General features: G+C 35.1%; 1 long non-coding RNA gene across 1 annotated transcript in view; it reads left to right on the top strand.

Moving 5' to 3' along the window:
• The first annotated feature begins 1,141 nt into the window (after positions 1-1,141).
• Positions 1,142-14,481, top strand: part of LOC126756112 (uncharacterized) — a 156,730-nt gene continuing 143,390 nt past the window's right edge. The window contains exon 1 of the long non-coding RNA XR_007666546.1: positions 1,142-1,175. This is a non-coding gene — a long non-coding RNA (uncharacterized LOC126756112). The remainder of the gene's footprint in view (positions 1,176-14,481) is intronic.

The raw sequence follows: 14,481 nt of genomic DNA on the forward strand, positions 1-14,481 counted from the left end.
CGAAAATTCAAAGATAATACATAGTATTATATGTGATACTGTGCCCCAAAAATAGTAAAACTTTTTTCATAATTTTAAAATTCTTAATTTATTCTTCAAAATCTATGTCGTTCCCTTCAAAGAACACCCCTTGGGCACCAATCCACTTGTGACTAGGTTTTTTCTAATCCCCGAACCACTTGTTAAAGTCAATTTCCGGAATAGCCCTCAATGCACGTAGCGATTCACGTTTAATGTCTTCAATCGTTTGAGTTTGCTAAATAGCCAGAAGTCGCACGGAGCTAAATGAGGCGAATACGTTGGTTGCGGCACGATATTGGTTGAAAATTTGGAGAAAACTCACGAGGATTCAATGCAGTATGCGATGGTGCAAAAACCAATAGTTGTCGGCTCATAATTCCGGCCTCTTATTACGAATAGCTTCGCGCAAACGACGCATAACACTCAAATAGTAGTACTTGTTGACACTTTGGTTGGTCGAAAAGAATTCGGAGTGCACCACAACTCGATAGCCGAAGGAAACAGTAAATATAACATTGATTTTGGACCTGCCTTGATGTGGTTTTTCCGGTTTCGGCACACTTTTGCCACAATATTCGTCTGTTTCATAGTCGTAAGCATAGAACCAAGACTCATCGCTAATAATAATATGTTTCACGACAGGTTAGGTAGTCGGAAAGCATTGTTTTTTCGAAAAAATTTAGCGATTTTGGAATCAATCGTGTTTTCACTTTTCTGAAGCCCATATGATCTTTCAAAATGGGTTTCACTGATCCTTCCGATAATCCAAAGATGCTAGTAAGACCACTAATTGTTAATCGTCGATTTTCCAGCACCAAGTGCTTTATTTTATTGACTTGTTGATCAACAGTTAATGTTGATGTTCGTTTTGGACGTGGTTCGTGGATCAACGCAAAAATATACTAAAGACTAATGATTATTGTGATGTGATATTTGGCCCAGATGCATTGACAGTCATACCAACCTAGAAAAGAAAAATATTTAAAGTAATGGGTTTTAGCAAACTTATGTACGAACTATACCCACTATGTCAACCTTAGATAAGTAAATAAAATATTATATTACTTAATCACTTAATTTCAATGCTGGCAGTATATTAAAAAATCTTCTTTTTCTCTCTTTTAGATTAACTACATGTTCAACATTCTCAAGCGGTGAGTAAACTTAACTAGGCCCTATAATTTAATTCCCATTAATTTGAACTCATATCGATTGCTATCTTTGCCCAGCAGAATGTAAGGGTAAATAAATAAATATAAACTTGAAGGTGTGGCCTTGATTATGCAAGTTCATTAGTATTGATGGGCCTTAAAGAGCCACAAGCTAAGTTCTTGCAAAAACAGACTTGTTTATCATTAAAGTCTTTGATACACTTAAGTATAATATTCGAAGAATATTGTGTAAAATTGTCATGAAGAACTGACAAAAAAAATTGCTACAAATAAGAAAGAGCTAAGTTCGGGTGCAACCGAACATTTTATACACTTGCAACGTCATAGAAATTTTTATTCTACAATAGAACTTTTTTCACATATCTTGAGGTATTTCGTGGAGGGTATAAACAAATTTTTTCGGAATTTTTTGATGACATCTGTCGGAGAAATGGTTGGGTGAATGGCGGACATGATTTCTCATGTTTTTATCATTTGAAACACAAAAACCCAATTTATTCTTAAAAAGTTCGTGAATGGTTATCGTCCCTACTAGAATCATGAAAAAGTGTAGATAAATAGAAAAGTAATTAACGTTTTTGTTTTTTTATTTTTTTCCCCATGTTTTTTTACATAAATTGTGTCATAACATTGTCAATAAATTTTAAAAAATTATGAATCTAGTAGGGACGATAGCCAGGCGTTTTGTGAACATTTACAAAAAAAAAAAATTAAGCAAATCGGTTGAATAGTTCGACCGGAATCATGTCCGCCAGTTTAAAAAAGTGTGTTTTGAGAAAAACGCGTTTGAAGTTTGAGGTGTGCATTCCGAGCGCTCCGAACGTCGGTATTATTATTTGTGGGCCTTTTTCGAAACCTTCCAATGGTAAAGTGGGTTTCCACATTAATTCTAAGGGTATAATGGAACAGAAAATGCAAAAAAAAAAAACAATTTTTTTTTAAGATTACCCTACTGACCGCTTAAGGTACCTCACATACAATCACCAATCGTATGAAGTGAAGTCAGCCGGATCGTTCGAAAATGCTGATATTAGTTATATTTGGGCTCGGTCAAGTTTTCGCCCAATTTCAAATATTTCAGGCACAAAGATTCAGTATTATGAGTAAAATACCTTCTCTCATTTTCATTGAGATAACGCACATCCTGGCCGATATATGAGATATAAGGGCAGCCGGAAGCTCGAAAATCTTTTATTAGCTATATGGGGGCTCAGGAAAGTATTGACCCGATTCAAACCGTGCTCTCTTAATTTCAATTGTATATCTTATACATTGACCAATATTTTCTATCATAAGTCATTTATTGATATTGGACTGCGCAAACTTAGTATCTAGGTGTAGATATTTTAGAGAAATTATAATAGTAAATGCTTGAAATAATTCCAAATAATAAAGATATATCATTAGCCATATACACCATCCGAAGGCAAAACTTGTTTTTCTATTTTTTTTGAGATTAGAAGGAATGAGCCATGAATAAAGGCAGAATTTTAGAAAAAACGTGAAGTGATATCACACTTAAAAGTTTTTCAAACTAATATAGATCCTCTTTGTTCGGAAGACAACATTTTTTTTAATTTTTTTTTTACACTTTTTGAGGTTGGAATGAAGGAGCTGTGGATAAAAAAACTTCGGAGATTTTCTATAGATAATACTCAGCATAATTCTAGAGTAATATAGATCATTGGCTAGATCATTGGCCATTCTCATCATCGAATTACACACAACGTTTTTTTTTTTATTTATTTAAAGCTTACAAATGTAGAAAAAATTGTTTTCTTTCTAGCTATATTACCATTATTTGTGGCTCATATAACTGAAATAAGCTTTGATATAGAACAAAATTGATTGAAATAAAAAATGTTTCACTAAACATTTCTTTAAAAATACTAGAGTTATCTCTTCCGTCATAATGCCCATTATTTTTGCAATCCAGTAACAGCAAATTTTCACTCGCTTGCTGAGGATGTTACGTAAAGTAATGCGGTAACGTAGAGGTAAACAGTTTCAGGCGGAAATGAAATTTCATGAAAACAGCCAGCCACACACACACACACCCAGAAGGAGATACACATACGCGCCATTACATGGAAATTGAGACAAATGCAAAATGTCCAATTACGCGTGGCGCACACCCACAAGCAAACCATAGCAACCATCCTTCCTTCCGGTTTCCGACAACATTTCTTTTTATGCAATAATTGCGCACTCATACATATATATACACATACACACATATATGGAGAAACAGAAAATGTTTGAGTATTTTTCTAATTATCAACTTTATCATCAACGTGGTCATCATTATGGCAGCTGCCAGCTAACGGTAACTGGGTTTCTAAGGACCTTTTGCGCCAATGAATAGAAAAGTAATGCGGAAAGGCAAAGCTGTGGCCAGCAAAATGAGAGAAAACTTTGAATGTGCTTTAAAGAAAAACTCAAGCGTACAGGATGTCTTTGCAATAAGTGTGCGGGGGCGTGAGGGGTGTGGCGCTTCAGTTTCTTATATAATTAGTTTTGTAAGTAGATTTACATTATAAAACACACTATTAACAAGGTGCAGCATAATAAAGGCGAGATGACGCAGAGATGATGGTGAAAAGAGTGAGACAGAGTGAAAGAGATGCAAATAGAGGAAGAAAGTAGAGAGAAAGAGTAAACAAGAAAGCGTCGCAGCAACGTCGATTGCGGCAATGAAGGGTAAAGTTTGCGGGTAATGAAGTTGTGCATGAAGGAAAACAGTGTGAACAATATATCCTTAAGCTATGTTTCATATCCTTTTCATATTAAGAAAAGTTTGTGCAACACACACACACACATACATATAAACACATGAATATAAAGAAAACGTTTTTTCTTCACAATTTACGGCACAGAAGAGCCATAAAAGATGCATATGAGATAAGGAAGCGCACAAATACACGCTCATGCATATGTATGTACACACATACTTGTATACATACATAAATTTCTTTATAAACGCAGCCCTGTGGCAGCATGAATATGATGGTCCGCTGCGAGTTGAAATTAATAAAAAATCAGGAAAAAACGTAAATTCTGTTGCATGGCAGCTATAATACCCTTCACAGCTGCATTTATTATAGCTTAAAAGGTTATAAAAAGATTATTATCTTGATTTTGCTCGGTTAGTTAATGGCAGCTATATGCTATGGTGGTCCGATTCTGAACAAATATTATATAATTGGCTTGGAAAATAACGTGTGCCACATTTCGTTAAGATATCTTGCCTAATAAAAAAGTTTTCCATACAAGGACTAGTTTTTTATCGCTTAGTTTGTATGGCAGCTATATGCTGTGGTGATTCGATCTCCACAATTTCTTCGTAGATTATACCGTTACTTTGGAAATAACGTGTGTCACATTTCGTTAAGATATCTTGCCTAATAAAAAAGTTTTCCATACAAGGACTAGTTTTTGATCGACTAGTTTGTATGGCAGCTATATGCTATAGTGGTCCGATCTAAAGATTTTCTTCGCAGGTGATACAATTCGCTTGGGAAATAATGTGTACCGCATTTCGTCGAGATATCTTGCCAAATAAAAAAGTTTTCCAAACAAAAACTTAATTTTGATTGGTCAGTTTGTGTGGCAGCTATATGCCATAGTGGTCAGAACTGAACCATTTCTTCAAAAATTATACCGTTTCTTACGGAAGTAATATATGTCATATTTTGTTAAAGTATCTTACCAAATAAAAAAGTTTTCCATACAAGGACTTGGTGTTGATGGATCAGTTTGTATGGCAGCTATATGTTAGATTTGTCCGATATCGGCGATTTCGAAATTATAGCAGTTTCGTAATGAGAAAAGGACGCGTGCGAAATGTTAGATTGATATTTCATAAGCTGAGGGACTAGTTCGCATATACTAAGGCAGAAGGTCAGGCAGACGGACATGGAAAAATCGACACAGCTCGTCACGCTAATCATTTATACTCTATTTCTTTCCGTTATTTCCTGCCAGGTGTTCAGGGTATAAAAATAATTAATAATATTTCGGTTAACTCTTGGAGAACATACATACATATGTATTTATGCCACAGCATTCTGCCGCATCTTTGTTCACATTTCCCATTCACTCAGTTATAACACATGGCAGCGCTCACAAAAGCACATCCTTTGGCGCCAGCAGCAGTTACAGCTGTGTTAAATGAGAAGACAAATTTAAAATGACGCCTCAATGAAAAGATGCGGAGTGAGAGTGTCTGCAAGTTGCATGATGCCTGCTGCCTGCCAGCCAGCTGCAATTATAATGCGCGAGATATCCTTTGCATGCCATACACACACAAAAACCCAACATACACACAAACTCACACCGAAAAGCACATGCATACTGGGATGAGAGATGAATGTGCCTCGCTTATTTGTAGCTGCGCCACACCGGATATGCGGCAGGACATGCGACAGCGATAATGTGGCAACAGGCAGGCAGGCACAGCCGTGACGCTGACGATGACATTTACTATGCGAGTTGACTGAATGCAGGCGGCACTCACACATACATGCAGGCATGCAGTGCTGCGATGCTGTTGTTGTTGAGTGTTGGTAAGGTCCGCAGGCGCATTGCTGCAAGTGCTGCATGTTGAATGTGAGCAACAGCAATCATACACAAGTGTGCACAAATACACTGTCGCTGTGAGTGCTTTAAGCCATCGAACGCGTGTTGACAAGGAAGTGGTGTTTTAATATGCGCCAGGTTGTTGTCGCGGCTCGCAGCTCGCAGCCCGTTGTTTGATGTTGTTGTGTTATAATGCGTCGAAATGCTGTGTTTACTATTTGCCGCATAGTGACTTTCGAGTCGCACAAACTTTTGCTAATAAATTAAAGGTTGGAATATAAGGGTTTAAGAACTAGTTTCAAATGTGCGAAATTTGGTTTAAAATTACCTTTTTTAATCACAATGAAGACAGACGTTTAGAAAACCTTCAAAAGTCTTTTTAAGGATCGTAAAGTCCTAGCTATATTTTATCGTGAATTTGGTTTAATATTTAATGTTTTGTTTAAAGGTTTGTTGTTATTTCCCCAAGCAATTCCACCTCTTTGTCGTATATGTTACGATATTATACAGTTTTTGACTCTTCTCTGGAATATTGATTGATTTTATGAGACAGGACCACACGTTTATTTTCATTTAAATTTTAATATATAGTAAGTCAATGAAATTGAATTTCATAATTCGCTTCCATAGCTCTTTCTTTGAATCATACCCTTCTAGGAACTATGTCACGATTACTCTTCGAATAAAGAACTGGACTAAAAATTATCTTTATTATGATAATAGGAGCTTGCCTTTACGTTTTAAAACTGATTTCAGGCAAGGAACCTCCGCGGATGGTTCGAATAAATTTCAGCCGATAAACCCAATATTCGATCAGTATTTGTAGCAATTGGGAACAGTATGTCAAAAATAACGCGCTGAATTTTATTTTCCAAAACATCAAACTGCGTAGATAACCGACTTTATGTAACCTTCAAATAATAGAAGAGCGATCGCATGATCTTGGAGGTCATGCCATAGGCCCATCACCCGAGAAAAAGCTCACACAAAAAATCTTACTTCAATAAATTGATTGTTTCCTTAGCTGAATGCAATGTAGCGCAGTCTTGTTGAAAGCAAAGGTTTGTCCAAATTAATGTCCTCCAATTCAAGCACGAAAAGTCTTAATCATGACTATAGCATTCCTCATTCTACTATAACATTAAGATCGGCTTCATTTTTGCAGAAATATCAGCTAACGATCCTTTCTTTCTGTAAAGAATACCGAATAGGGACTTTTATTTTAACTACGTCCCATTCAACCAGAAGAGATTCATCGCTGAATAAGAATTTCTTGTGAAAACAATGTTCGACGGTCGTCTCGTTTCGTGTTCTTTCATCGAATCTGCGACGTTCGATTCATGGAAATGTTGTATTTGGCGGACGTACTCATTCATATGCTCCGTATGTCTGCATACGTCGATAGGATTCTCATAATTATGTAAAGTGATAGACGTCGAGTACTGTGGATAGATCCCTCAGAATTGGGCATCTAAAGCTTTCCGACTTTAGATTTTTTCATGCCTATATCATCCTGATTCTGATTTTAAGTTTTTTGAGCTGCTATTATCATAGCTGCTATATTAAGACATGAAGCTAAAACTTCGTAGAAAACACTTAACACTTAAACAGCTTTTGGAGTTGGCAGGAAATTTTTCAAATATAGTTTCTCCACATAATCATTAGTAAAAGGTGCGGGGCAGTAATAGACCTTTTACTGTTGATACTGTCCAAAGTACTGATGAACTATAAAGCGACCTTCAACAAAGATTCGTCTAATATAATCTGGAAATTATAGTTGAGGTGAGATCATAAACAATCTTTTATTTGTCTTTTTGGAGGTTCGATCTACTGCAACTACGCTTCAGAACCGTTTTCGGATAAGGTCAAAATAGGCTTATCAGTATGTTAAAATATACACAGACATGCTTTTAATTTTGACAAAAAGAACGGATCAATTATCAATGAGATAAATGGGTAGATAGGTAGGTACATATGTAGTAGTGCAGTGACTCTGGGCTCAGTTAGCGCTGGATTCGCTATTCTGATGCACCATCGTAAGACATTTAAAATCTTGCTATCTCATTTCATCGTTGTGCTCAAATAATTTGTTACTCTCAATAAAACTACTCATATCCATAATGTTCTTTGTGGGCAGCCATTCAAGGTTTGGTGCTCAATGGGTTCCAACTACTCTAACTATGTATGGCTTGTGTTAGAGCTGAGCATTCACTGAGAAAGTGGAAAACGGTTATAGTCGTTGTAAGTCTGTAAATAATATTCTTGGATGTTGGTAATAAATCATTAAATTTACATATATCATATATAAGTATAGCCCATATCTGCTTCGTTACTTGCGGTTGATTATTGAATTCCATCTGCTCTAAGCTATTTGTTTCAAAGAAGTATTAAGCTCTCTGTCGACTGTTTCCAGCGGGCATGGTACGAGTATTAACTCCGCCTCGTATTCGTCTTAGGTCCCAAGTTTGACCAATTTGTTCTCCTTTTTGTTGTCGAAAATATTTCTATGGCCGGGAATCCAAATTATGGATAAGTGGAGTTCATCTGCTAGTGAGCTTAAAGCCTTCCTATAATTGTTGATTACGCTGGAAATAACAAGAGGTGTCAAGAAGGCCAGCAAAGCTTAGAAGATGCTAGCTCGGTTTGGTAGGCGAATAGAGAGTAAGATTTCGAGATCATTGGACCCGTCGGTATAGATAAAGGTTTTATTATTCTCCCCTATTAGACCTCTTCTCCATCATACCATAATCAATTATGGATATTTTCTTTAAAATATACTATGTATATACACATAATATGGGAGGAATATATTATATAAGTAATCAAAACCAGAAAAGCCGTAAAATGCAAAAACAATGTATGACATAATTAAGTTGAGGAAGATAATACGACTATTTTCTGTACTCTCATATATACTTCCGGCGTCAATTTGTATATAATACACCAATTACATGAGGACACTGCTTAAGAATGTGCATTTTCTTTTATGCAGAACAAAGGAGGAGTTCATTTTCGCGCAACAAAAGTGTTCCAATTTTCTGAAGAAAGTAAGAAATATGGTCATAATCCCCAAAGAATCTGCGTGCAATAATTTTTTTGGTTCACTTTTTATGAGACTTCTGCTTGAATGGTGAGTATATTCACCAAAGATAATTATGTTGAGAAAAATATTAAAAAAATATATTTAAAAATATGAAAAATATATTTTTTTTAATATTAAATTATTTAAAAATATTAAAAAAATATATTTAAAAATATGAAAAATATATTTTTTTTAATATTAAATTATTTAAAAATATTAAAAATTTATATTTTTTTAAACAAACCTAATGACAGATTTGAAGAGAAAAATTAAAAAAAAAAAAAAATCACAAAAAAATAATTTTTTTTTTTTAAATCTTAAATAGAAATCACAAAATGCTATCAACATATTCCAAAAATCAATTTAATGCATTCGCACTCCTATTGAATTATGCAATAATTGGCCGCAGCAAATAGTGAAAATTAAGTTTTGAAAAAAAAAAAATAGTCACAAAGTGAATTCTATGCAGCTTCATGTTGCATATCCGGTCTGTGGCCAGCCGACTGCCACACCCACAAACTGCATTAGAAAGGCAAAAGCTGTCACACAAACAAGCACACACGCTAAGCAAACGTATAAACAAATGAAAACCGAAACACAAAATGAAAATAGAAAATAGAGCGCAGCACGAATGCCATCCTGCAACATAGTGCACTGAACTATGCGCTTTGTAGTCTGCGCACGATTTTTTTCCTTTTTGCAATAAAGCGCGGAGTAAAAGCAATTGCCGTGCTCGCTTCATTGCAAAAAACTTATCGTAACGGTCGTCGGTTGCAGCGCATACAAAAGAAAAAAGGTTGGCAAAAAATGAAATTCCGAAAACAAAACAATCGCGTTGAAACAACATTGATGTTGAAGTGTTTTGAAAATTGCAATGCAAACGGCATTGTTGGTGCTTTTGTCCTTTGTTTGTTCAAGCTAAAATTTGTTGGCAGCAACGGAATGTTGATATGTGGGCGCATAGTTTTTAATATTCATATGCATATATGAACACACTGTCATGCGGGCATTCATCATTCAAACTCACATACATATATATACTTACTATATACATTTTGTGTATTTGTACGATTCAACCCAGTAGTATCCGCATCGAAGTAGCTGTGACCGCTCATTATTTCTTTGATTTCATTTCCTCTGAAAATTGTCAATACACTAATAATTTTTTTCTTTATCTAAGGTCCAGTAATTTCAAGCTTTTGTAACAAAAAATTATTAGAAACCATATCTGCTTTAAAATTTGGCTTTCAAGGTTCCTGTTCCAAGAGACTGCCTTAGAAATATATATGTATTGTGACAAAAAAGTACCCGAAAATTGTAAATAAAACGCAAAATATTTAATTATTCATTAATATTTATTTTGTCGCTTTCAAAGTAATTCCCACCAGATGTAATACTCTTATGCCAACGATTTTTCCAATCTTCGAAACCATTTTCATAAGCGCTTTTTGGGATGGCCCTCAGCGCCTTCATGCAATAATGGTTTCATCTCGACTGAAAACGGGTTCCTGACTGACGATTTTCAAGCACCATATTAATGATCACTTTTTTAATATTTTCATCAGTTGAAGAGAACGAAGGTCATCCAAAACGGGCATGTCCTCAACGATCTCTTGACCGTCCTTGAAGGCTTTGTGCCACTCGTAGGCTTATGTTTTTCATAAAACTGAATCATTGAAAGCCTCTTCCAACATTCGAAACGATTGCGCATACGAAATTTGGTTAGAAATACTAAATTTCAGATCAATTCTTTTTTCGATATTTTTTTTATCTATTCTATTTTAGCGTAAACGATCTGATTGACAGATCGCGATCATATCTGGCAGAGTAATTAAGGAAACCCTGCCAACTTGACTGATCAAATTACAATTTCAAATTCAATCAATTGTTTTAAATTCAGTTATATAAAAGCTCCTTTCGATTTCTTAAACCCTGAAATATAAAATGGAGAATAGAACAAACAACAGGCATAAATCAAATTATGCCAGTTTATTCTAGCATTATATCTAGTAGGTAAATAGTTATGCCACTTCATGTGATATTCACAGACGTACTTGTGTGGAATTCCATCGTAAAATTTGGATCTTTCATTGCCCGGAAATAACTTAAATTATCGACGTTTCTTATGAAGATCTCAACAAAATTCACTCACTGCCTTACTAATCTCATATACTTTGAATAAAAAAGCTATATTTTATATCTAAATGCCAAATGATTTGGTTATGAGTCGGATCGCAGTGAAGTTTGTTCCAAGATTGCGTTGATATTGCCCAGATCTGCTCTAAAGGCTCATGACTGGTGACGAATCATGAATTTATGGTTATGTCGTGGAAGCCGAAGCACAAACATCCCAATTAAAGCAGCAGCAAGAGCCAAGACCGAAAAAAGCGCCAAGCTAGTTCGAACCTGAAGGGTTTTCGTTTGCATGGGCGTCGTGCATTAGTATGAGTTCTTGCCAAGGGGTCGCACGGGCAATAACGAATATAGGCGAAACAATCCGCTCGGTTATCATCCTTGTGCCCGAATATTGGCCAAAAAACGAATAAATGACGCCATAGCACCGTAGTCCCCAGACTTGACCCACTGTGACTTTTTTTTGTTCCCAAAACTGAAGAGGCTCATGAATGGACGGCGCTAAGCTACGATTGAGGAGATAAAAACTGCATCGAAGGAGATGATAAACAAGAAGCAAGCTTTTTTAAGTTATTTGAGGGTTGGAAAAAACGCTGGCACCAGTGTATCCTCTAGTATCCGTTGATTACTCTGTAGACGACAAAATAGATTTGTTTCTACAAAAACTTAAGTTCTTTTTTTTTGTTTTTGCCATTTATTTGATTTATTTTTTGTTTTAAAAGTCTACTTTTTAAAATCCTAAGTTTTAAAAGTCTGTTTTGTTGACAGTAAGTTTTTTGATAGCAGAAACTAATGTATATAATCCTGCCTATTTAAAAATTAGAATACAAGATCTTTATGGATATTTTCATTAACAAGAACTCGACATTCTTCGACACTAAAGCTTTGTCATCCGCAAAAGTTGATGTCAATACATTATTAGACTGTTGGAATATCTGCTGTATATATGATGTATATTGCTGGGTCTAAAACACTGCCCTATGGTACACCAGCCCTTATCGGTCATTCATCAGATATGAAATCTCCTACTTTAACCATAAATTGTCTATTTTTTAAATAAGACTCCAATGTTTTATACAATTCTAAAGGTAGAATGTTTGTATTCTTATATACTTAAGTTCATAAAGTGGTGGATTTAAATTAAATTCACAATCTTACTGCAGTCAGCCATCATTTATTTATAATATTAGTTTCAGTTTTTTATTATAAATTACCTAAAATTGAAATATTTTCGACTTAAAAAATGCAAAAATTCATAAACTTCTGGAAGAGAAAGTGAGCTTTTAGATCATGCACTTTATCCAAGACTCAAACCCAGCCTCACAAACCAGATTCGCACATCTTTTGCGAACATTATACCGAAGAGTTGATCAACGCCATATGGTTACTTGGCTTAAAATACATTAGTAAATATAGCATTAACAAATTGCATTTGGACCTAAAAGCATAAGCGTGGTCACCACTCCGAAAAAATCCGTTTAGTGGATCAATTTCAACACTTATTGTCCATACATACATAAATATATTTCATTGGATCCAGCATAGTTACATTTACAAATTTGCAGCCCGCGATGAGTATTTTTTATTTTTTATATCAACAGTTTTCAATACTTATTGCTTTTGGTGTATAGAGTTTTGTCTGCGCAAAGTTATGCCTTGTAATAATCATTTGTTAAAATTTTTGCTTTGCTTGCCTCGAAAGTCTAGCATTTAAGTGCAGTTTTAGAAAAAAAAAACTTTAGGCTTTAAAAGCCTTTTCTGAAATCTAAACTTTTTAGCCAATTTTCAGTTATTAGAATTATTAAAAAAGTTTACTGCCAGACGTCTGCATAGGGTAGTAGAGTGGCTTGCTCGTGCATTCCCAACTATGAGTTTCGTGTTTGCTCGTGCACTTCGCTTTCGCTGGCACTCAAAGGCCATTCAATCGTATTTGGGTGCCAAAGCAACCCTGCACATCCGCTTTTAGCACTCACGCAGTGCTTCTAAAGGGCTCTATTATATCGATATACTATATAATATATCGCTCAGCCTTCAATCTCCCTCCCCCTGCATACACGCTCAGCTGTTTGTCTGCACTTGATGGATTTATTCGCATAGAAAATTAAAATATTTGCTCCGTTCTCTATGCAAAGCGAGCAAAGCGTAAATATTTAATGCACAAATACAACAAATACGCGATCTAACGGTTCGTTTATTGGCGAAATTTGAACTGCAATTGATGCATTGGCCCCGTTTTAGTCGCTTTGCTTTTGATTTTCGCAATTTTTCGATTCGATATGGTAGCTTTTGTTTATTATTTGCTTTTATTATAAATATTCGTATCAGCAACGCGTTGTTGTTGTTGCCAGTTTCGGTTTTAAGCGTTTAGTTTGCGTGCAATTTGTGGCATGTTCATGGATATTTGGGGATTTGCCCTTTGGAAAATTGCCTTTGCTGCGCCATCGAAGTTTTGGTACCGTTTCTGATTTGTGTTTTTGTTGTTTTGCGCTTTTACTTACGTTCAGTGGCATAAGCCTTGCTTTTTGTTGCAAGCGCGCTTTATTTGTTGCACGTATCCGCAGAATTGCGGCAACTAAAATTGAATTATTCATGCATCAAAATTGCAGTTCGCACAATTTTCACTTTTATAGTTTTGCATTTTTGTTGTGCGGATTCGGTTTTATTTGCTTTCGGTTGGATAATCCCTCGAGTTTGATTGATTACAAAATTTTTACAATTTTTTATTTGAAACAAAGTATTTTACTGTGTTTTTTTAAAAAGCTTTATATTTATTAATTTGGCGAATAATTTTGAGGAAAATAAACTATTTCATGTTCATGCAGTATGGATATGGACTTTAAAACGAATCGGATAAGTAGATTTTTTAGTTGAAACACAGAAAAGAGCACTACAGAAAATATTATCCAGAGATCCTTGCTCAATGCTTCCGATTCATTTGTCTTATATTTACATCTTTCAGTACTGTTAAGCAATAATTATGTCTCCGAGTTGTCTATTCGTTTCGAGACTTAGAGAGTGACAAACCAACGAAGTCATTTAAAGAATTCTGCCAAGCCTCTCTACACAAAGTATCCCTGATAGTTTTGATGTTGATCTATTTTCAACGGCCATACAACCTCAGAAAATTTTCAATGATATTCTCGAGAGTATTGAAAAGGTTTTATAAAAAAGTCTCAAAGAAAGTTTCGGTAACTTCTTCGAAAAAAATAATCAATATTTTTAATTCAAAAAACGTTAAGTTCACATTTTCAAATACTTATAAATATTTTTGGAAGATCTTCAAAATAGCTTTTTATTTTGCTAACTAACTCTAAATTGATGTTCAAGTGCGTGGGGGAACAGATCTGCTCCAATTCTCTAGATATATGTTTCACTGCTACGCGATGTCAGAGCTAAGTTAGAACGTGATCTTTATCCTAATAAGAATCTCATTTGGACAGCTTAAAATGTCGCTACGTTATGGTTTTTAAAACTCCTTTATAATAAGTCATAAGA

This window comes from Bactrocera neohumeralis, chromosome 4 (genome assembly GCF_024586455.1).
Source record: "Bactrocera neohumeralis isolate Rockhampton chromosome 4, APGP_CSIRO_Bneo_wtdbg2-racon-allhic-juicebox.fasta_v2, whole genome shotgun sequence".
In the NCBI taxonomy this organism is placed as follows: domain Eukaryota; kingdom Metazoa; phylum Arthropoda; class Insecta; order Diptera; family Tephritidae; genus Bactrocera; species Bactrocera neohumeralis.